Here is a 23381-nt window from a genome sequence, read left to right on the forward strand (position 1 = left end):
GCCGCAAAGCCCGTCGTGCGCGGCACTGCGCTGTTCTTTTCAAGCTTTCGCCACTCCCTCCTTATCCGCTAGGAATGGCAACATGTGCCCCTCTTCGAAACAGGATAAACAGAAAGCCGACCTAAATGGTTTTGTCAAAGAAGCTGCCGCTTCAGCTTCAACCCGGAAGCCTTGTTCACTAAAGGTTTCACACGAGTCTGTGTTGAATGAACAGGGCTTCCCTGTCGAAGGGAAGCGTCAACCCTTCTGAGAACACCAGTGTGTGTGTGGCTTTCTGTTCATTCTGCTTCTAATATGAATGTACTTCCTACCTGCTGAGATGTCGTCCGAATAATTGATTTCGGTAACACATGCCTTCCACGTAAATAAATAAAAAAAATCAACAAATTTTTTTTTTGGACTAACTTGACGTTGTTATTCGTGCCAGTCCGCCTTTTCAAGTCACCCCCCCCCCCCCGCCCCCCCCCCTTCCCCCCGAACATGCCAAAATTCTCAGCATACTGGATGCGATTGACAAGAGATCTCTTCGAATATATATATATATATATATATATATATATATATTTTTAAATTGTAGCGTTTAACGCTTCATTGAGCAAAGTAATCAATAAAGTCATGCTTGGTTCCTCTCCGGCTTTCTTCTCTGTTGCGCGATAGCATCTGAGAATAAAGAAAAAAGAATGATAACGACAACAACAAAAGACACTCGCTCATCAAGTGTTGCTAATGGCTCGGACCGATAGATGGCTCCGATATGTTCAGACGTGCGCGGGTTAATCATTTTCTCAATCCGACACCAAACGTCGCAACATAACCAGACGCGTCTACATAACGAGCGCAATCACGGGGGAAAGGAAAGAAAGACAAGACAGAAACACCGGATTGGTTATTATTTCTGGACGCTGCGGCTAGTATCATCCGTCATGTCCGTGTGCGCGCGCGAATTTCTGCCGGACAAATTGCGGGCATTCAACAGCTTGCTCCTGTGGGGGTCTGTGAGCTGCGTTTATGAGGCCGAGTGGGGCACCGCGGTCCATTGCTTGCCCGAATCGAGTCTTCCTTCGGATGAACTTGAAAATGCTCGAGTTCTGCTATAAAAGAAAGAAAGAAAGAAAGAAAGAAAGAAAGAAAGAAAGAAAGAAGGAAAGAAAGAAAGAAAGAAAGAAAGAAAGAAAGAAAGGAAACACATCAAAACGAAAGATAAGCAAAACGTGCACAAGCGAAGGCCTAATGAGAGGCGAACTTATCGCGAACGAGCGCGTGCACGATTACACAGAGGCTGCTCTGTTTAAGCGCCGCTCACGATACGCCGTTTAGCGTCGCTTCCTCGTCAAGATAATCTTGCTTCTGTGCACTTATCTACCCATTTTTGCTTTATATTTATCCTCCAACCGCTCCGCATACAATGCTCGGGGCATGTCGTGGTGTTAAGGACCGCCTCGCTGTTTGTTCGGAGAAGTAAAAAAAAAAGAGCGGAGAGAGAAAGAGCGAGAAATACGAGAATAAGAAAACTCGGGAGAGATTCCGCTCTAGATATCCACTGCGTGAGTCTTCCATTGAACCTTTAGCAGTGGCGGGGCTTAGCGCACGTGAGCTGGCTCGGCGCCTCCCACGGAATAAGCTAACACCTGGTCGCTACCCGCCGTGGTTGCTCAGTGACTTTGGTGCTGGGCTACTCAGCACGAGGTCGCGGGATCGAATCCCGGCCACCGCGGCCGCATTTCGATGGGCGCGAAATGCGAGGACACCCGTGTACTTAGATTTAGATGCACTTTAAAAGAACACCAGTTGGTTGAAATTTCCGGAGTCCTCCACTAAAGCATTCCTCATAATCAGGAAGTCGTTTTGGCACGTGAAAACCCATATTTCTTTTTTTAACCTTGTATTCGTGCTATAACCCGACGACTTGAATACGGGGGATGCACCGACGTCATAGTGTTGTACAGCCAGCATGGTGAAAAGCTACGCGCAATCTCGAACGCTTGTTAATGGTTCGGGCTACGCGTAGACCTAGGCTGCTTAGGAAAGCGCTTGCTGCCCTGACAAAGACAAGCCCCCTTGTCGAAACGGTGGTACCAGCGATATTCCATGTACAGTCGCGATCAATTTGAAGGTGATCGCGCGAGCATCTACCGGTGGGCATTCCAAGCAGCATAGCGGCCGATTTCGGAACTGCGAAGATAAAAAGTCCCTGCCTTCTTCCATTTTTATGCTCTTCCAGGCTGCAACCGTCACCACCAAGACTAACACGCCACCTTTTTGCTTGTTTCCCTTTCATGGCAATGATGTGTGTGCGTCGGTGTCTCATGCACACCTTGGCTAACAATGACGCCTTTGTGCAAAAGCTGATGAGGTAATCGAAATGAATTTGCAGGTTGTCTCGTGAAGGGTGACGGGAGTGGCAGCTGCTCAGGGAACAGCAAAAGAGAGAGAAGGGGAGCTATCCGACGCTTCTCTCTCGACTGACGGCGATGACGTAATGCGGCGCTGCTCCTAGTTTCGGTCACCGCTCGAGCGATCACCTTCAAATTGATCGCGACTGTACAACCACGGGTCATCACGGGTTTGTATTGGTTCATGTAGCACTTGATGGGGAGCGAGGGGGGGCGGGGGCATAAAATGTTTGCGTTCTTACAGTTTACAGCTTCTTTCTGTGAACGCTTAAGCGGGGAAACAGGTTGCGTCACGTAATGCGCATGCGCCAATTTCGGAGTCGCTCCAGTTCGTGTCGCATATCAACTCGCGCCATTGCCGTCTCATGAGCGTCACCTATATGGATTTCGCCAATCAAAGAGAACGCACGGCAATAATTAAAGAGGAAGCTTGAAGCTCGGGTGCTCCCATCTTAAACACATGTAAAAGGAGAATTCGTTTTTCTCGGCAACCACTGCGCCAAATTTGACGAGGTTTGTTGCATTTAAGAGGAAAACTTAAAATCTAGTGACTGTTGGTTTCGAATTTATGATTTAGGTCGTCAGTTTCTTTTACTAAAAATTGGCAGAAATCGCTAAGTTTCTGAAAACCACACTATCAAGTTTAGAACTCCGTAACTCAGCAATTAAAAACGATATCACAATTTTGTGAAATTCATCTAATAGTACATCTAAAGCGAACAAAATTTATATGTTACGCATGAATCTAAAAAAAAAATTGATTTGTAAATGCAGCTTTTGCAAAACCTTTTCACGTAAGATATAAATTGACATTCTGAATTTGCCCGCTCTGAATGATCTAATGGATGACATTTACAGGACCGCGTAATCTTTTCTGTACTGAGAACTATTGATTTGCAAACTATGTGCTTCTACATTTTTCAAACTTTCAAACTTTCGAATTTTTGAAAATTCTATCAATACAATACAGGCCATAAATTGAAATTGCCCTTCCAATGGTCACTAGAATTTTACTCTCTCTCTCAAATGCAACAAATTTCATCAAAATCGGTCCAGGGGTTTTTTCAGAAGAAACGTTTTGGCGTTTTACATGTATTTGAATAGGCCGCGTAGGAGTTTGACTTCAGCTAAAGTTTCTGATAGGGAAGCTGAAAGGTTTTCCAGCAAAAATGAGTGAACATCTGTATATAATGGTTTTCAACCCTCCGAATTCGAATATCGTATTGAAATTGGGCGAAAGAAAGCGCAAATATATTTTATTTCGACGAAAAGTGCAGCAGCGGACACGCCCAGCTCGCGCGTCTCGTTTCCGCCTGTGATTGGTCGGTGTGCCTCGTGACATCAACTCTAGTAACCGACCGCTGCCGCTACACATGAAGCGCGGTGCCAGGTAGTTTGGTGCTGTTTTTCTGAGACGGTAATGGAAAATTTAGAGAGACTGCGTTTATCTGAGGAGTTCGACGTTACTCCCTACATGTACGAGCCGATTGCGAAGAGCCGGCCTCTTGAAGAAGCAAACGATGGTGGTGCGAGCAGTGCTTTCGACGCGAACGAAGGAAAAGTCTTGGGATCTCCTCGTGTTGGAAATGCTCTTTGGTGAGTTTGTTTTTTGCAAAGCGATCTAGTGATCTCGCCGATCTTTCGCCGATCTAGTGAGCTCGTTTCCGGTCAAACAACTGTAGTGTTGTGTTCCTGCATACCTCCTCGTGGAACGTAAGCGGAGATGCGATCACCGGCATTTGTGCGCTGTCCAAAGCTGTCGGCAATCTACAAAGACGGTTTAAACGCGTGAAAAGCTTCCCGGTTCATGCAGTACGTGTATAGTGACCTTCATCTGTTGACTACCACTCACGTTGACTACCACGCACGTTGACTACCACTCTACATACACGCAGGCGCACCAACAAAAGAATGCAGGCTGGATTGAAGCAGATTACGGTGGCACGCACGCAGAAACAAGCGCGGTCAGGCACGCTCGCGGACGCTGCGAAGGAACGAAACACTAGAGTTGACGTCACAACATCGTGGTTTCCGGTCTCCGCTCCGCTCGCTCACTCGACGGGGGGGGGGGGGGGGGGGGGGGGGCGGAGCTACAGCGCAATTTCAACCGACGATTACGTCGCTCCTAATTGAAAAAAAAAACCCCAAAAGTTTACCTACATAGTTTAAAGGGACCCTGAAACGATTTTGGCGATTTTCTACAAACGTACTGAGTCGTCAGAGTAGGTTATTCTGATCATTAATTGATGCATCTAAGTGCTCTGCGTAAAGCGTGTAATTTATTATAAGGTTTTAAAAATACCCATCGCTGCCGATCGCAGCGCACTGCTCGGCTGAATTTTAAGCCGCCCCTACCCATATGATGCAAATAACCCATATTACGTCACATGGGCGAGCTATCTGATTGGCTGACCAGGGCGCGTGGTCGATAGTTTTTCCAACTTTATGGTGAACAAATGATGCTCGTCATAGTTGGAATGTTAGTTACTTTGTTTTTGTAAAAAGAAAATAACACAAAGAGAATACACAAGAATAGTTTTTTAGTACACTTCAGCACTTCCGGCACACAGCAAGTGTCGTCTGCTTGTGTTACAACGTACTCCATTTGACGAGAGCTCCGCGGTCAGAGTCGGTCTCAGTCTTTTAGCGAGCACTATGATTCGACTTTGTTGCCTTGTGGACTGCAAACTTAGCGACCTGCAAACCGCGAGTCCAGTATTAGGGTAAACGCAAGCGCAAGGGGACAGGGTCTGGCCGCTTGACTGTGCCGGGATGAGCCACGAGATGAGCAGAAGGGCAAATGTGGACGGTCTGCACGGTGCAGCCACCTGGTGGCACAGAGCTCAACCATACACAGTAGCAGCAACGAAGTGTATATTTTGCTGCTGGTGCGTATTTTTCGCAGGAGTGTAATCATCAACACGTTGATTTAATAATGTTTAAAATGCTTTACACTTGGTTAGAGCAATATTAGCGCTTTGTTTGACTGGTTAAGCGCTGCGCCAGCAAGTGTCTGGACCGTCCAGACCGATCAGGCTGCTCACGTACGTCTACGCTAAAGTTCCTTCATCAGCTTGAGTTTATGCCTCCAGTCATTTGCCGAAATGACCAGCTTGCCTGTTTTTAGCGGAGTACCGGACACGTTCGGCGCTACGACAGAATGCTCGCAACGCACGCTGCTTCGATAGCTCTCGGTCGACGGCCAAGCGGCTAGCGGAGAGGTCTCGCGCGGGAGGGGGCGTGCTCCTAAACAACCGGAAGTGAGCGATGTGACGTCGCATCGTGACGCTGAACCAGTGAAGGCGGAGCTTAGCGCCGCTCGCTCGGCGAGCGAGTTGAGGAGGAAAAGCATAGCTAGGGAGGAGGGTAACTTCTAATCGCTTGCAGCTCCATTAATACGTAACGCTTCACTTAAATTGTGATGCGAATGTTCTACTTAAGCTGTACCCTACGCGCCTACGAAATTTGTTCGAACCGTTTCAGGGGCCCTTTAAAAGGTTCCCGCATCCGTATATGAGCGTCTTATTGAATTCGACAGACTCTTCAGCTTCCCTTTAAGAGCTGGGCTGAGTGAATAAAAAAATGCGCGGTAGCGATACTTCAAGAATGGAGGACGACTGCAGTGTACCACGTGACTTGTCTGTATCAGGAGGTCTGTAAACTATTGCGCGTCTTTTTAACGGAAAATATTCTTGTTTACTAGAGAAACTGAAGCTCCACATCGCCAGTGTGGCTACTGATTTCCAATTCAAGCAAGTTAAAGGGACACTAAAGTGAAAGATGATTTCTTCTGCATCAGTAAATTACCGTTGTTCAACATCAAAAACACCGCTCTTACAACAATAAGCCGTTTGGTAAGCCAGAAAAAGCGCAAGAACGAAAAACGGGTGGCGACGCCTACTTGAGTTCCCGCAGCTCGGGGCTGTTACGTCTTAGATTTCTATGGCATCTTCTGGGGCCTACTAACTATATATAGCGGTACAGATTGACTGTACTGTGTTCTAAAGGAACCAAATACTAAACATGGCAAGTTTCGGGTACCTTTATTCAGCCAACGCGGCCCAAATGCGAAAACGTACTTTGGAATCCCTGACGTCACGCTGACGTACCAGCGCTGGGGTTTCGGCGCGAAATTCAAATACTGATACTTGGAAATTCATTTTCTCATCTAATAATAAAACTATTTTGTTTAAATGACTGCCTGCAGGGTTCTCAAACAATGCTTCACTAGACTAAACTGATTTATTGTTTCGCTTCAGTGTCCCTCTAAAGAAGAATAACCGTGGGATTTTATGTGCCAGAACCGTGATCTGATTATGAAACATGCCGCAGTGCGAGCTGTTTAAATTTCGCCCGTGGGGTTTCTCAACGTGCGCCTAAAATCTAATGGCTCAAAAAACAGGAGCGGGATGAAAGAGGAGTGAGGGACAGAGCAGCAGAGCAGTGAGGGCTCGACTGCTTGCTCCCCCAATAGAAACGTTCCGGGCGCTCACAGAGCAGATGCGATCGGCGATGGCGTATCGCGTGGACGGATAGTTTACATTCCCACAGTGATTATCCAGCGAACTTCGCTTCCCAGCCGCCACTGCTGCCGCACACTCAACCAAGACGACGGAAGCACCACCAAAAATAGAAGGATATGACGCGTTTCCATCACGTGACTTCCTTCGCGCTGCGCTTTTCTCGCTGGAGCAGCTCGCGAGCTGCCCTCGACTGCCCTCGGCATCGCCCAAGCTGCCCCCGTTCTGCCATTGGATCACAGCGTGACTGCTCCTAATCGCTCGCTGCCGCACATTACTTGATTGTTTACTTTTGTTTACTTAATTACTTGATTGTTTGAAGCGTTGTCTCTGTGTATCTGTTTCTTTCTACGTCCCCCGTTCAGTCTCGCTTATGCACTCTATCATGGATTCTAACCAACTAGCCAGCCAGTGTGTTCTAACCAAGCACATTCCTCTTGAGAGAGCACTCTGGGGACACTTTTGAACACTCCTTTTTCCCCGACGGAATGCGCCATCTTTAATTTTTTTCTTTCGTTTCGCCCCCCCCCCTCCCCGCTTCGACATGCGGACGCTGTGGACGGAATCGTACCCGCGACCTCGAGGTCAGAAGCGGAACAGCATAGCTAACGGCCTACTGCGGTGGTTAAGAGCAAGTTACGTTTGAGTGCCGGCGAGCAGGCTGTGGCCGGCAATAGGTCCGTGAAGCCTGTGCCAGGGTAGGGTGAGAAGTTGTTCCTGGGAACAAGAGTAATTCTTCAGCCTTTGTTTAAAGGGGAAATGCCGTAGAGCATATTCCGACGGCTGCGTAGCTCTTTCGGGTGCGAAGGAATCTCTGGGAAGTGAAGCAGGGTGTAACATCGCAATCTACCCAGCTTGGGGCAGAATGAGGTTTCGTCCTTGCGCCAGGAGTCCAAAACGTGCCGCTCGCGTACCTGTTGTGTTATGTAGTGTCTTTCTTTCCCCCCTCTATGTTATCATCGTCATAACTTTAGTGCATTCCGTTTATAGTCAAAATGCTTTGCCCTGCCACTCAAAAAAAAAAAAAAATGTTTTAGCGCAGCATTAGGTCGCCGTTACTCAGTTATTGGTGATAGATAAATAAAAATTGTTCGTGCAGCTTTCTTGAGTATATTCAAGAACTGCAGGGACATGTGTGCAAATGTTAGCACTTGGGAATTTTTTTTTTATTTGTTACGGTCTTCATGACACATACGGGAGGAAAAAAAAAAGTTAATGGGACTTATGCATAAACGGAAATATTGTGGTAAGCTGGATTGGTACATTACACTTCCGGGATGCAAGAGACCGTGCACGTTACTGTGGGCGGAGTCTTGCTCAGTAAAAAAACAACAAAAAAAAAACAAAAATACGACAAGGAAACAAGAAGTTGCTGAAACGCAGTAGACCATTGATGCTTTCACACACGCTAGCTTCCGGTGACGTCATGAGATTTGGACAGCCTCTGATCGGAAGTTGTTAATTGTTTATGAATCCATAATGAACACATTGCATTCCAAAGCAGCGAAATTTCCTTAGTCCCCACTACGGCTTGCCTCATAATCAGAAAGTGGTGTCGGCACGTAAAACCCCGTAATTAAGAAGGTCGCACTCACGGAAAATACACACCACGCTGATGCACTCCTTGTATGACTGCGGCAAGAAGCGTTCAAACTTCAACAAGCAAGCGTGCGTTTAGACCCACCTCATAATGCTCCCACTGAGGCAGGTAACCGAACCCGATGCTCCTTGCTCAATGTAGCCGAATGCTGCAGTTGCTAAGTCTCCGCATCCCTTCACCTGTAAGCCGCATTTTCGCGGAAGGCACGTCATAAAGACAAGGTGTGCTTGAAGAAACAACTTAGCAAAGGAACACGACGTACTTGTAGCAAGGTATCCAACCTGAACTGCACTTCAAACAAGAATATGTAATATATATTTGCTCGCATCGGAGCGGAACCAGAACGCTACGATTTTTTTTTTCACTCCAGAGCGAAACCGAAAGGAAAGAAATAACGTTCTTCGGTTCAGGTTGACCACTTTTTTGTTTTAGCTTTTCATCCATGCATTATCTGCGCTGGTGGCTCAACTATGCTTTGCCTAATTTGTAAATCAATGCCATCGTCCCGTGATTTTAAAAGTAGCAGCTGCGTTAGTATGCTTTTCGGCGTATTGCTTCAGGCGGATGGGGGGGGGGGGGGGGGAACAGACTGGGTGTTGCGTTAATGCGACAGTATTTATTTGCATCGCATCCGACGCGCGGACACACCAAACTGTGATGCGTGCAAAGTATGCCTGCGACAGATGAGCACGTGCGCTTGTTGCTTGTCCCCAGGATGATTGTGAACAAAAGGAATTGATCTCTTCGTTATCACCTATCAGCAACAGGCCGTTCAGCGAAAAAGTGTTACTGGGCAAGTGATCGGATGCATAAATCAGGCCAGCCATCAACGCTCTTAGAAAGTTTAGTTACCACAAGCCTAGATTTAAGGCGGTGAACGAGTCGTTCCAACATGCCCGTGTATATATAATCGCATCCTGCTGGCTTTCATCATCACCATTGCTCAGTACATGATTTTTCGCCTCTTCCCTTTACCCTTGAGCGGAGTAAGAGGCTGGAGGACTCTCTACGTTTCCTCATTATACTCTCCCCGTCTCTCTCTCTCTCGATGAAGCTTCGCATCACATAGATTCCAGCATTGGTGTTAAATCTGCATAATTCTTTTGCACCTACATGCGGCCTGAAGAACAAGCAGCAGGTGTAATCTTTCCGTGCAGCTTATCAGCAGCGTCGGGTTCTTGTATCAAATAAATTGGTGCTGTTTTTCTTTAATTATTCTTCGGTTGTGCAAATGAACATGAACTGGTCCGAACCGGTTTGAACCGTTATTCTTCCGCTTCGGAGTTGAAACGGAACCCAAACGTTTTCGCTGAACCGAAACGGAAACCGAAACGAAAAAAAAAAGTTTGAGTTCGACACTGTGCTGACTTGGCTTTACAGTGTTTTCTTTTTATTTTGAATATAGATGAGGAAACAAACATGTAATTAATATATGCAGGAAGGGATTTTCAGAGGCCCGTGGCCCCTGTGTGCGTATTCGTGGAAAAAAACAAAAACAAAAGCGGTTCGTGTCACTTGTCCCGATTGGCTGAATGTGCGTCCTGGTGCGTCCGTTTGAACTGACGCAGGCCTGAGACCACATTCCGCCTTGCCGCTGAGCAAGCGAGCATCCATTTTGCGGAAGGCTGCGTCACACTTGAAGCATGCTGCCCGTCCTAGGTGCCGGCACTGAGACCACTAGTTTGGCCCGATTGTGGGCTATCAGTGAAGTTACCGACATGTTCGAGGTCACACTTCGAGCTATACGGTACACGTTCTTGGGACAGCACAGAAGCAAGTTAAAGTGCCTCGAGAAGGTGGGTCCCAATTTCGCTTTTTCCGTGTACTAATCACGCTCCGCTTCGATAATTCAAGTTTTACGTTTCTTGAAGCTACCGGTGCCACCGTTTCTCATTGAATTGTTGAATCTGAATCTTATTTTCCTTGTTCTAAAAAAGCAACAACAAAGAAATAGAGTCGCGACTAAGCGCTTAATAGGAAGGGCCAATAGGCATCGGCTTCCACTGAGAACAGCTGGCTTATGATATACTACGTGGTGGCAGTGATAAAGAAAATCAAAATTTACCGGAGACAACTTGTATCGGGGTTACCCACCGTTGTGGCGGAGTGACTCTGGCGTTGTGTTGCTAAGCCCGGAGTGGGCGAGATGAAATCCAGGCCGCGGGGGGCCGCGTTTCGATGGGCGGCGAAATGCAAAAAAAAAAGAGAAAGAAACGCCCTCGTACTATGCATTTGGGTGCACGTTAAAGAACCCCAGGTGGTCAAAGTTAATCTGGTATCCCCCACTGTGGGATGTCGCAGGAAAACGATTCTTATCCGCAAATTCTTTTTTGAGTGTGGCCGCTAAATTTGGGTTAACAGGACTGACCAGTCTCAGCATGTATTTGAAACGGCAGGCCATTTTCGGGTCGTAGGTAATTCGTAGCGTTCTGAAATAGAGCGATCGTAACAGTTGCAAAGCAGCTTTGCAGGAGTCCGTACCTGTTCATCGTGCGTAGCACTCTACCCTTCGTAATCCACAGTTCATGCAGAATTGGCAACTAATTACCATAGTCTTCGTACTCCCTGGCCACGCACACCTGGCCCTCGCGCCAATAACATCCGATAATCAGTCATCACATCTACTCTTTCTTGTTTCTTGCGGAGGTTAAAACTTCCCATTGCTTCACTCAGCTAACCTTCCAAAGCAACTTACAGCATTTCTTTTTACCATTGTTCTTTATGGTTCTTGGTTTGTCTTCTCTGAAATAGAGAATGACGGTTCTCAGAGGGCGTGATTCTACCGCTCCGTCTTCTTGGCGATTGTAGCGCGCCAGACGACGGGCAGATGTCACGCCAAGATCCTTCAGGAAGTCAACCAGTTGTTCTTCCGTATACTCAACTGGCCCTTGGCGTATCTTGCCAACATTCTTGGTATAAGATGCCGAAATGAATGGCTCGATTCCCAAACCAGCCACTTCGCTCATCAACAGTAGATGTCTTGAAGATGAGACTGAAGTAACGTTGGCAGCGAAACTTCCATTCATGCGTAATGACTGTACAGGCGCCCAAATCTTTAACTGGTGTGCGGGAGCGGCGACTTTTCCGGGCGTCAGCGCCGTATGACGCGGCGAGGCTGGAAACAGCCTAGTAGACGATGGGCCCAGCTGGGCGCGCTTTGTCCGCATGCGCTTAGCCTCAGATTGTTTCCAGCCTCGCCCCGTCAAACGGCGCTGACGCACGGAAAAGTCGTCGCTCCCGCACACCAGTTAAAGATTTGGGCGCCTGTACCTTTACCTTTGCCGCGGAAACAGTTTCCGACGCAGCGCGATTTGGATTCACTTGCCAGAAGTTGCGTCCTTCCTGCGTGAGTTGCTGCGTGAGTTGCTCAGTAATGTATTCACAGAAGCCGCTGCCGATAAGCCTTCCAGACGACGCGCGCTACTCTGGCGCCACCTCGTAGCCACCGTCGCCGCACTACGCTTTGCTCCTCACGCTTTCGCCATACCCTTCTCCTCCGTTTTCCATCCCATGATTCCTCGGCAGCCTTATCTCTGTTATCCTCCTCGCGCCTCCTGTCTCTCGCCGCCTTTCTCAACCACCGCTGCGCGCAGCGGGCACTCGCATCTTTCGCCGTGCTCGTTCGCACGGTTACTCCGGAAACGTCGACCCTCGCCGCAGGAACGGGCACCTCAAAGCTGCGCTCTAAAATGCAGTGGGATTGGACTTCTTCCGTTTCCCTAGAGACGAGAGGCGGCGGCAAACGTGGGTTCAGCCATCACACGCCGATGTAATCTGCCAAGTTCACTTGCTCTCTTTTTCGAAAGGGCGAACTACGCGGCTTCTGCCTTGGCAGTGTCCTGCTGCTTTGATTGATTGATTGAGTAACTTTAATTTTACAGTCCTGCAGAACGCGTATTAGCACGTCGCGGGCCGCTCCCGCGTCGGGACCGACAGTCCTAGCCTGCCAGCCGCATCGTGGGCCTACTGGACAGCCCAACATTGCTCAGCCAGGAGTGGGTTGCGGAGGGCCGCCTCCCAAGAGCGGGGACACATGGTGGCCACGTTCGCGTTCGCGCGTTGAAAATCGCACATGACACGTAGAGAGCTCTCTGCTCGACATATCGCATTAGATTTGTGTGAGCTATGTGAGGTGTGGTTTTTTATATACTGTGTCGCGAAGACGCATTTAAATATTCAGCGCAATCGATTGATGACCCTGTCACATGGGCAACTGTGATCGCGACCGAGTCGCATCCCAATACAGTGCGTCTACACCGGAGATTTTGCTGGATCCAGATCGATTCAGTCGCGACCGAGCTTCTTGGTCACGGTCGTAGGTGTTGATCGTCAGCATTCTCAGCGCTCTGTGAGCTCAACCAAATGTCGACACATGTCGCCCCATTGCAAGGCAAGCGATACGATCATCGCTCCCGTGTAGGGAATGTGGTCCTAGCGCTCAAATTCCGGGGTGTCACGTGCCAGAACAACGATCTGATTAACGGGCGTGCCGTAGTGGGAGGCTCCAGATTGATTTTGACCCCCTGGGTCTCCTGAAAGCGCCCTCAGTGCATGCTACACGGGCGTTCTTTTTTTCTTTGCATTTCGCCCTCATTGAAATGCGATAACCGTGACCGGCAATTTGATCCCGCGAGCTCGTGCTTAGCAGCGCTTCGCCGTAGCCATTAAGTCACGGCGGCGGGTAGGCACAGGAGAGCTCACGAGAGGTAAGTAAGTAAGTAAGTTTATTTTCCAGGTTCAACTGGGGGGTTTTCTGGCAAAAAGCTGCATGAGCAGCTTGACTATGTCCAGAAACCCCTACAAACAGTAGCACACGAGTGGTACAGAAATCAGACACACATACAATAGTTATAGTCAATAAAGAGAACATTCACCAGTTATACATACAGAGCGTAACAATCTATTGCAAAAAAAAAATTAAACAATAAAATCGAAAATAGAGACGCTCAAATGGTCATACAAATGTTCAGAGTGAAATCGGAATAATCAAGCAAAACATAAAGAACATAAAATCACATTTAACATTGACGTCGCCGAATCGCACGTTCGGCCAACGCTTCGGTTCGTTTCCTCAGCTGTCTAATGAGGAAAGGATCAGGGTACCGCTCGTCGCAAGCGAAGAGCGCCTCGACGTAACACTGGCGGGCAGCTTCCGGAGGCAAACTCACGTACTCGGACAAATTCATCGCTGCAGATTGCCACGACAGGCGTGGAGCGACGGAAAAAGTTTTGTTCACCAGCTCTCTGCAGACGTCTCGCACTTCTTTTTGCGCACGGCCGTGGCGTGACGCTGTTTACGAAAAGGTGGTGGTCTATGCTTGAAACTGGCCACGGTGGCTTGTTGCATGGCAACGTCCTTGTGCTTCCGAGCGCGTGGTACCTGCTACGACGGCCCACTGTTGTGTCAGTAAATGCGTTCCGATCAGCCAGACGAACTGCTGAACTTTGCAGATACTTATTTTTTAAAGCAAATTCGCTCCCATGCAATGTGACATACAGAATGTCGGGGGGGGGGGGGGGAAATGGCTTTAGAGCTGCAATAGTGCGACGGTTCTTTTCCGACATCCCTTTCTTCGGCGCTTCCGCAATGGTCCAAGCTGCGCTCCGCGCACGCTATTTGTTCTCTTTATTCAAGACAATAGAGACTTTTAGCGTGTCCGCTATTCCGGCAAAACCGGGGCGGTTTGGGCGGATTACCGGATGGTCGGCGGCGTAAGCGTGAGCGGCCAGATTGGTGGCGCCAGCTGGTGGTGCAAAGCTCAACCACCTGAACACAGAGCCAATTACTATATATTCTTAGCTGGGGTGTAAGTTCTCGACAGCGGGGTAATTGTGAACACAACTGCGCCGCTGCAGAAACTTTGCACCAGCAGCGAAGCAGAATAAAGTAGGTTACTGCAATTTTAGCTTTGAGTTTGTTTGATTGAGCTCTACAACACCAGGCGGCTGCACCGCTCCGGCCTCTCACGTTTACGCCCCCGACCATCCGGTAATCCGCCCAAACCGCTCCGGTTTGCCGGAATAGCGGACACGCTAAAGGTCTCTTGTGGCAGAGCCGCTGTCCTGGATGGTTCCTGGTGCGTTACGTTGCATGCGCTCGAAGCTGTCTCCTTAGCTTTTAACGTAGGCTGTCTGCAATACTGGCCAGAGCAGTTTGAGACGAAATCGCGCCCATGGCGACAGCTTCTTCGAAGTAATCAAAAGAAATCTCGAAGGTCATGTTTTTTTTTTTGTACTGCAAGAGCCGGAAGTGGCTGCAGGAGCCAGAAGCAAGTCATGGTTGCAATGTTGTACACGCCACCTATTGGAACACATGCAGTGCTTGGCAAGGCCACAATCTCTTTAATGCGGTAGCATTGGGATTACAAAGTGAAAAGGGTACGGGAAGCTGGTATATATATACGTCAACTCCGCACCACCGTCATCCGCACTTTGCTCCTCGATGAGGCCGGACGTGTGTCGAGTGAGCTCCTCAACAACACTTTTCTGTGCAATGGACGAGAGAGATTTACCTCATCGATCTAGGACCCCAAATGTATGCGTTGTATTGATACCGCATATCTCTGTCATTTACCGCTAGATCGCCACTTCTTTAATGCATGATATGTAGGAAATCTTTGCCGGCTACTCCCATTTCACATGGAACAAGTAATACTAAATGTGACATAAGAAGCACGCTCCGGGGTGACACGATCGTGAACGTTCGACGATAGGAAATGATGATAGGATGATAGGGGCGCCTCTTCTTCATCAAACGCGCATAATCGGCGTTTATTGACGGCAAGATTTGGGGATGTCACTGCAACAAATTGCGATCTATATCTCGAAGAAGAATTTCTCGGATCGTTTAAGTTACTGTCACAATCTCGGGGGGGGGGGGGGGGGGGAAGCACGAAGCAACTTTATATTGGTTAGACACTTGAGAAGAGCATTTTGTTCCCCTCTCATTCTTCCGTTAATTGGGAGCAGCAGCCGGCGTAGTTTAACAACCTCAAGCAACAACCGAAGATTGTAAGGCTGGCCCACAACGGATGGGTACTCCAGGTCAGCTTATATCGACGGCCGAGGCCCTTTCAACGTTCCACGAAACGCGACTTCAAGCGACCGTTTTGCATATTTTGTCCATGTGGAATGCGGCCGCAGCCACAGCAGTCAGAGTACTTAACTAGCAGATCTTGTCACTAATAGCGGAAACGCCTTAGCCGGTGGGCCACCACGGCTTGTAATTGAGTGCAGCGGATATTCTGTACCGATAACGCCTACGTTGCAGCGACAGAGGTGTATGGTATTCATAACTAAACGTACAAAGGAGATCACATAGAAACGGGTTATCCGAAGGGTTTCGGGCAAAGGGCCTTTTGAACTCGCTTATCAAACCTATAGTGCAGTGACCGTAAATCTTTCAACATTTTCGTTTTGTTTTGGGCGCGTTGAAATCCCAGCTGCAAGTAGTAGCTGCTGTAGTTTCTAAACCGGTAGCTGTAAACCTTTCTGCGGTCCTTTCATTCCAACTTGTTTTGTTTTTTTCAGGCATCTTCAGAAACCGGTAATGAAGAGTTCTTTACGGTGTTCCGTACCAATTGGTAACGGGATGAGCAGTTTCTACGCTATCGGTGCAATGCGGCCACATTTCGATCCACGGGATCTGCAGGAACATTTCCGCGTGAAAGCAATAAAATGAGTCGTTAAATCGATGCAGCGCCGTTTCCCAAAGGGGGGGGGGGGACGGGTGGCGATGCAAGGTTCGTTACATCTCGGCGCTAGTCAGCGGCGCCCGAAGAGAAAAAAAAATTTTAGCAGAGACTATGAGAGGATGGTTGTCGAAGTCAAAAATTAATCCGGAATACTCGTACCACGGCACCCCAGTTTTGCAGCCTCTGGACTCACATTACTTTGTCGGTCGAAATTCTGTGCAAATGTCGGTCGAAATTCCGGTCGAAATTCTGGATGAAATACCGCATATACGTAGCCGTCTATTTTGCGAGAAACGTTACTTATGTGGAGGCCATAGAGTTTCTCACTACATTACCTAGAGGGAAATGTGGCGCTGCTGCGCTGTGGTGTACATGGGAATGCCGGTATATTGTGACTTCGGATTGGCATCGTTCTTGGAGAGACAGGACACTTTAAAGACGAGCTTGGCAAGTACCGTTCCGTCTGTCACAATGATTCATTTTCTACTAAAACAGCACGTGAAAAGCCGTATTAGCTTTATTATTACGTGAAAACATGTTTTGTTTAACTGTGAGAACTTGTTATTGCGTGTACGATTATATGTTACGTAAAACGTATCAGCGGGCGGCTAAAGTTGGAGGACAGACGACAAGGTTCGCGCTCGCTTTGAAACAGTTGGTCGTCTGTTCTTGCTTTTCTTCGCTTGGTCATGCATTGTAGGTGAGTAAAGATGTAATATGCGCGAATGAAAACATTTTATGAAGATTTTACTTTGAGAACGCGTTATTTGTGCAGCCATATCCACGTTTTAGACGAAGCCTCTTACAACACCAGCCAACGCGAGCCTCGCAGGCACATATACCGTCCTTCCCATGACGGCATGGTGCCCCCTTAAGAAACTCCCATAGATGGTGACTCCAGATTTCCTTCTAGGTGTTATAGTGATAAACTCTATGCTGGAGGCATGGGGACAAAAACATTACGGCATCTGCGAGCAGCGTGCCAAACTAAATTCTTGCGCCACGTAACGAAGACAAGCGCCGTCTGTTGAGACGTGGCATATATATATATATATATATATATATATATATATATATATATATATATATATATATATATATATATATATATATATATACACACCTTTTTCCGGGGGCTGCATTTCACCATTTCACCCGCAAACAACTTAGTGTTATCGTTCAGTGCAAAAGCTGTTCAGCGTCATCTTTGATTCTATCTGCTGTGTATTGTCGCCGCACCTAGTTTAATGAGATTGTGTGCGCGACACGAATTGCGTAGCACTTTCTGGAATGCACGCGAAAAGCAGCGCTAACGCTGGAACCTTCGACGAGTTGTGTGTAGAAGCCGACGCGCCTGACCCGCAGATCAGATTTTCCACGATCGTCGTCTTTGCTCGTCGCTGTCATTCTGCTTTAGCGTTACTGGTTTTTTGGGCCGCAAGTTTGCCAAATAAAGAGTTAAATGCGCAGCTCACAGTTTTGACATTGCGCCGTTCTGCACCGTTATTACAACGTGAATATATATATATATATATATATATATATATATATATATATATATATATATATATATATATATATATATATATATATATATATATATATATATATATGGGTCATTCCATCTCAAGTGTACTCGGTGTTTTATCGACCATCTGCGATTCTGCTGAAAAAAATCATACTGTTTTACCTCAAAGTGCGAAGTAATTAGTCAAGCGATTTTTCTTGAAAAAAAATTTCTAATGGCCTGAGGACGCTTTGAAGATTGCGCACACAAGTGAAACTATGCCAGGTAGAAAAATTTCTACAAAGTTATTGCTTTGACCTGTTACTGCGAATATTTTTTGAAATAGTCGCCAGACGGTGCTCTTTCGTGACTATTGTCGTTTATTACTTTTTGTTTTATTTTACATAATTTTTAGCCGTAAGGAAAAGTCGACAATTGCCCCTTTTTTAATATTTTTTATAAAAGAAAGTAACGTTCCCACGAGGAATATATTCACAATAGGGGCTTGGTATGTGTGTATACTAGATGATAAAAATATTCGTATAAGAAATAAAGCCTAAACTTTTGCTTAATGTCATGGTAAGTATGAGAAAAATTACGTTCTGACTCAATTTGTGGCTTCATTTTCGCAATGTAACGTTCCAAGTAAAAATATGGCATAGTCGGCATCGGATAGTATGCTTTGCTGTCTATCTATGTACAAAAATTCAAAAGATGAAATTTTGTTTTAAGCGAGAAAAAAATTTTTGAACTGCACAATCACAAGGTTGCGCGGAGCATCTCTTTGCTTCGCCTTCACTGCATAGCACGTTCGCCGGTGTTTCAGTCTCGCTCATTTTACGCGCTTCTTCTTTTTCTTTTTGAAGACGAGGTCTTTTTTGGCGACTTCAGGTTGATTTGCGGTTCGTGGGGACTGAGTTTCTGGCCATTGTCATCTTGTAAGATTATATAATTGCAGGCCTTCTAGTGCATGTAGGACAAGAAATATGCGTCTGAGTTAAGCTTGGAACGAAAAAGATTCAGAAAGTTAGTGTGCTACTATATACGGAGAAGTTACAATGCCTAATGGCGAAATAACTTTACATGTGCCCGTTCGCACAGCATGCGCCTAAAACCGGAACCGGTAGTGTGGCTCTACGAAAGATATGGGCCAATCCCGGAGACATTGCTGTCTAAAATTTTTGGCTGATCCCAAAGGCAGTACACTATAGACAACAAACCACATGGTGCCCTAATGCGCCATGGAGGACACTTTCTTCGGTGACCACCGCTAGATGTTGAGTCGTGTTCTTTTCTTTTTTTACCCAGCGCTTCGTTTGCAAATATTTATGATTCCCAAAATAAAACATCACAAATAGAATATACGTTCTCATGGCGGCTTTATTTCGCACGGCCTTATTTCAAACTTACTTTGATATAACCTATATACCTGCCCGTCTTGTCTCCGTTCGCGTGTAGCCTTCCACTGTAAGCACAGTTCACTTCGATACTCGAACTATTTCTGTGGTTGAATAGGATGTAACCCCAGCGAGAATTGAAGTCGGTGAGAAGGGCTTAAAGTGATGAAACTTCCGTGTGCCTTTTATAGTAGTGACTTTGCTGAACCGCGGGGACAGCACAATTTTTCTTTTTTGAACAGTTTCCTTCGAAACTCAAAGAATAGTTATCCCTTGGATACTCTCCTTCGCCCACGTGAACAGCTGGTGTGGGGTCATGATTTGGTCACGAATTGGGCTCTGAAGACTTGCTCGTTCTGCTAGCCGTTTCACGGTGCCGCCAAGACCGTCACAGGCACTCTTGCAATGAGCTGTAGCATATAATTTCCATTCTGCACCAATTCCGAAGTCATCTTCGTGATTGCAGAGGTTCACAAGGTTCCTTTTGTTTTTGTACTGTGCTGGAGCTGCGTCAGAAAAGTAGAGGATTTTTCATAGATGTGGCAACTGTTGCTTAAGTACTGTCACAACTTGTGCCTGGAACGCGGACACTGCAACGGCGTCGTGCTCTGTACAGTCAGAAATTACAACGTAATCAAGCCGGCCAGTGGCCTTTTTCGTTGTTTTAGGTTTAGCAGAACGCCACAAATCGCCTGTTCGTTGAATAAAGCCACAGTTCTGGTTCCTGTTCTGGCGCGTTTTTAGTGACTGGTGGCATGTTGATCGAATTTATTTCACCGTATTTTTTTAAAAATTACGCGTTATAACTTCTCCGTATATAGTAGCACACTAACTTTCTGAATCTTTTTCGTTCCAAGCTTAACTCTGACGCCTATTTCTTGTCCTACGTGCACTAGAAGGCCTGCAATTATATAATCTTACAAGATGACAATGGCCAGAAACTCAGTCCCCACGAACTGCAAATCAACCTGAAGTCGCCAAAAAAGACCTCGTCTTCAAAAAGAAAAAGAAGAAGCGCGTAAAATGAGCGAGACTGAAACACCGGCCGACGTGCTATGCAGTGAAGGCGAAGCAAAGAGATGCTCCGCGCAACCTTGTGATTGTTCAGTTCAAAAATTTTTTTCTCGCTTAAAACAAAATTTAATCTTTTGAATTTTTGTACATAGATAGACAGCAAAGCATACTATCCGATGCCGACTATGCCATATTTTTACTTGGAACGTTACATTGCGAAAATGAAGCCACAAATTGAGTCAGAACGTAATTTTTCTCATACTTACCATGACATTAAGCAAAAGTTTAGGCTTTATTTCTTATACGAATATTTTTATCATCTAGTATACACACATACCAAGCCCCTATTGTGAATATATTCCTCGTGGGAACGTTACTTTCTTTTATAAAAATATTAAAAAAGGGGCAATTGTCGACTTTTCCTTACGGCTAAAAATTATGTAAAATAAAACAAAAAGTAATAAACGACAATAGTCACGAAAGAGCACCGTCTGGCGACTATTTCAAAAAATATTCGCAGTAACAGGTCAAAGCAATAACTTTGTAGAAATTTTTCTACCTGGCATAGTTTCACTTGTGTGCGCAATCTTCAAAGCGTCCTCAGGCCATTAGAAATTTTTTTTTCAAGAAAAATCGCTTGAATAATTACTTCGTACTTTGAGGTAAAACAGTATGATTTTTTTCAGCAGAATCGCAGATGGTCGATAAAACACCGAGTACACTTGAGATGGAATGACCCATATATATATATATATATTAAATCGCATAACCTGCAGTGGCTGCTTCCCGGCAACTGCAATTTGTGGTTTTGACATTTGTTTTGTGCTTTTATTTATAGAAACGAATACTGAGGTTTGTCTTGCATGCGTAATTCCAATGGAGATAGGAACTTTTCGCTTCAGTTCGAGGAATGGTTTTCTGACCGCTGTTCTGTCGACGGAGACGAAGGAATTCCCGAAGGATGTCACATGCTTTCCTACCAATTTTGTGGGAAAGCATGCGACAACGATAGCAAGGTTTAGCATTGCGCTTAGACTCCTCGGACGGTGTTCTAACCACACTTGGGTTGGTCGCGCGACGCAGCCGGCAAGGCCCGTTCCTGCTGGTGTACAAGAAACAGCGCCCCGGCAGCCATACCAGGCGTCTCACAACGCTCGCGTGATGAGGAGCGTCGCCAGCTGGCGCTGCGGGCGTCCCACCTTGGTGGTTCGCGAGACGAGACCGACGGGAAACCGCCGGCTTTAGTCAGCGCCAAGCGGGAATTTAAGGTCACGTTAGCTTCTTGAAGGGTCAGCGCTACGCGACAAAGGCCGAATACAGGAAAAACGCGTGACACAAACGCACGCTGACGGCGTGTTTTCTGCCTCCTCTCTCTGTCGTCTCGCGCTGCACCTTCAAGACGTTAAACCAGTACCATGTTTCCCAAATGTCGATTCTTCTAACGTTAGCTTGGCGATGTTAAGTGCCCGCGTCCAGCTAAGCGCAGTGTGTACATGCACGTCGCAGAAGCTCAGCAGGAACACTAGCGTGCTTACAGAGAGAGAGAGAGAGAGAGAGAGAGAGAGAGAGAGAGAAAAAACAAGGGTAGGAAAGGCAGGGAGGTCAACCAGAACTGCATCCGGTTTGCTACCCTACACTGGGGGTGGGGAAAAGGGGAATAGAAAGAGGGAGAGCGTGGTTACAGAAGCGTGTACACAACCGTCATTCTACGCAGCGGAAAGGCACAGCGCTGCCCGCGGGCTCGTGAGACCGAGGGCCTCAGTTTAGGGGGGCGTTGAAGGTGCATGTCGACTGCGCTTTAGTAGTTTCGGCAGCCAAACTTGCACTGTGCGTCTGTGAAGGCCCTCTCTCCCTCCCTCCGCTCTCGAGTGGCCAGGGCGGACAGCACGACAACGGCGGCGGCGGCGCCGACGGCGCCGACGGCTCGAATGCGCCTCGAGAGTCGAGTGCACCGTGGTCAATATAATTTCTGCGCTCTGCTAAATGTCTTCATGGGACGCGCATTGTACCTATAAGACGCCCCCTCCCGCTCCCCCCCCCCCCAAAAAAAATGGAGGACGCTTAAGCTTCGCCTTCAAGCGTGGAACGCGACAGCGTTCCCGTCGACCCGCCAAGGGATGTAAGACAATGCGCTACGGCGAAGCGACTACGCGCCCCGCATCGGACGCGGTGAGCGTCGAGCAACGCCGCGTTCGGCGCGGCAACGAAATGCGCGTCTGAGCAAGCGACGCACGCCTGACCCTTAGAAACAGCTCATTTCTAACGCAACACCTCATTCACTAGACGCGCTTTTGTAGCGCTTTGAAGCATCGAACTCGTGGCTGGGTGGTAGCGCCTCCGTCTCACACTCCGGAGACCCTGGTTCGATTCCCACCCAGCCCATCTTGCAAGTTGTTTTTTATTCATGAAGTGCCTACTGGGATTTATCGCTCACGGCCAACGCCACCGACGCTGACACCGGCTTTTAACGCTGTCGCGTTAAAAATGAGGAAAGGCCAAAGTTTTAACATCGTCAAGGCAAGCGTAGCACAATGCGCGCTTGCCGTAAGGAATCCTGAGGGGCTGCAAATACTTATACGTGAACAGTCGTTCGAAGATCCATGTAGGTTTCTGCGTTCACTATTCGCAAAAGTAGGCTAAAAGGCACGCGCTGATGAGACGTGTTTGGCCAGAAATGAAAAAAATTGATGAAAGCGACAGTTATTAACAGAAATGCTCTGACAGAGATTCCAGGTATAGCTTGGGACACGATGATGGTATTGCGAGATAGCATGGAGAAAGCTCACCGACGATCCGCCCGTTCTCAAATTATTACGTTTTTCCAGATCACTCACTTGTACATGACCATTGTGTACACTGAATATCATTTTGTTTACTGTGACCATTAGTTTGTCTATTAGCATAAGACGCCAACAAAAGCACCAAGGACAACACAGGGGAAATTACTTGCTAATTGAATTAAAGAAATGTTAGAATAACGGAGAATGAAAGTGGATGAAAAAACTTGCCGCAGATAAGGAACGATCCCATACTTCGCGTCACGCGTGCGATGGTCTACCAATTTAGCTACCTCGTCGTCGTTTTCCCATCCATTTTCTGGGATATTTATGTGTTGCTACAAGAACTAATCCTGGGAGTGTTAGCCAGCGCCACCACTCACAAAGCTTGGTGGCGGATGTGGAACTATGTGTAAGTTAATGTGTAACTATGCGTTTCCGTGGGTCTGTGTGGTTATATGTTAGCGAATGTGGAATCC

The 23381-nt window shown here is 47.1% G+C and overlaps 1 long non-coding RNA gene across 1 annotated transcript in view; it reads left to right on the forward strand.

The window, feature by feature from the left end:
• The window catches only part of LOC139046810 (uncharacterized), a 190112-nt gene that overhangs the window by 127169 nt on the left and 39562 nt on the right, over positions 1–23381 (forward strand). The window contains exon 3 of the long non-coding RNA XR_011506938.1: positions 10082–10309. This is a non-coding gene — a long non-coding RNA (uncharacterized lncRNA). The remainder of the gene's footprint in view (positions 1–10081; positions 10310–23381) is intronic.

The sequence above is a fragment of the Dermacentor albipictus genome, chromosome 6, assembly GCF_038994185.2.
Source record: "Dermacentor albipictus isolate Rhodes 1998 colony chromosome 6, USDA_Dalb.pri_finalv2, whole genome shotgun sequence".
Taxonomy (NCBI): Eukaryota; Metazoa; Arthropoda; class Arachnida; order Ixodida; family Ixodidae; genus Dermacentor; species Dermacentor albipictus.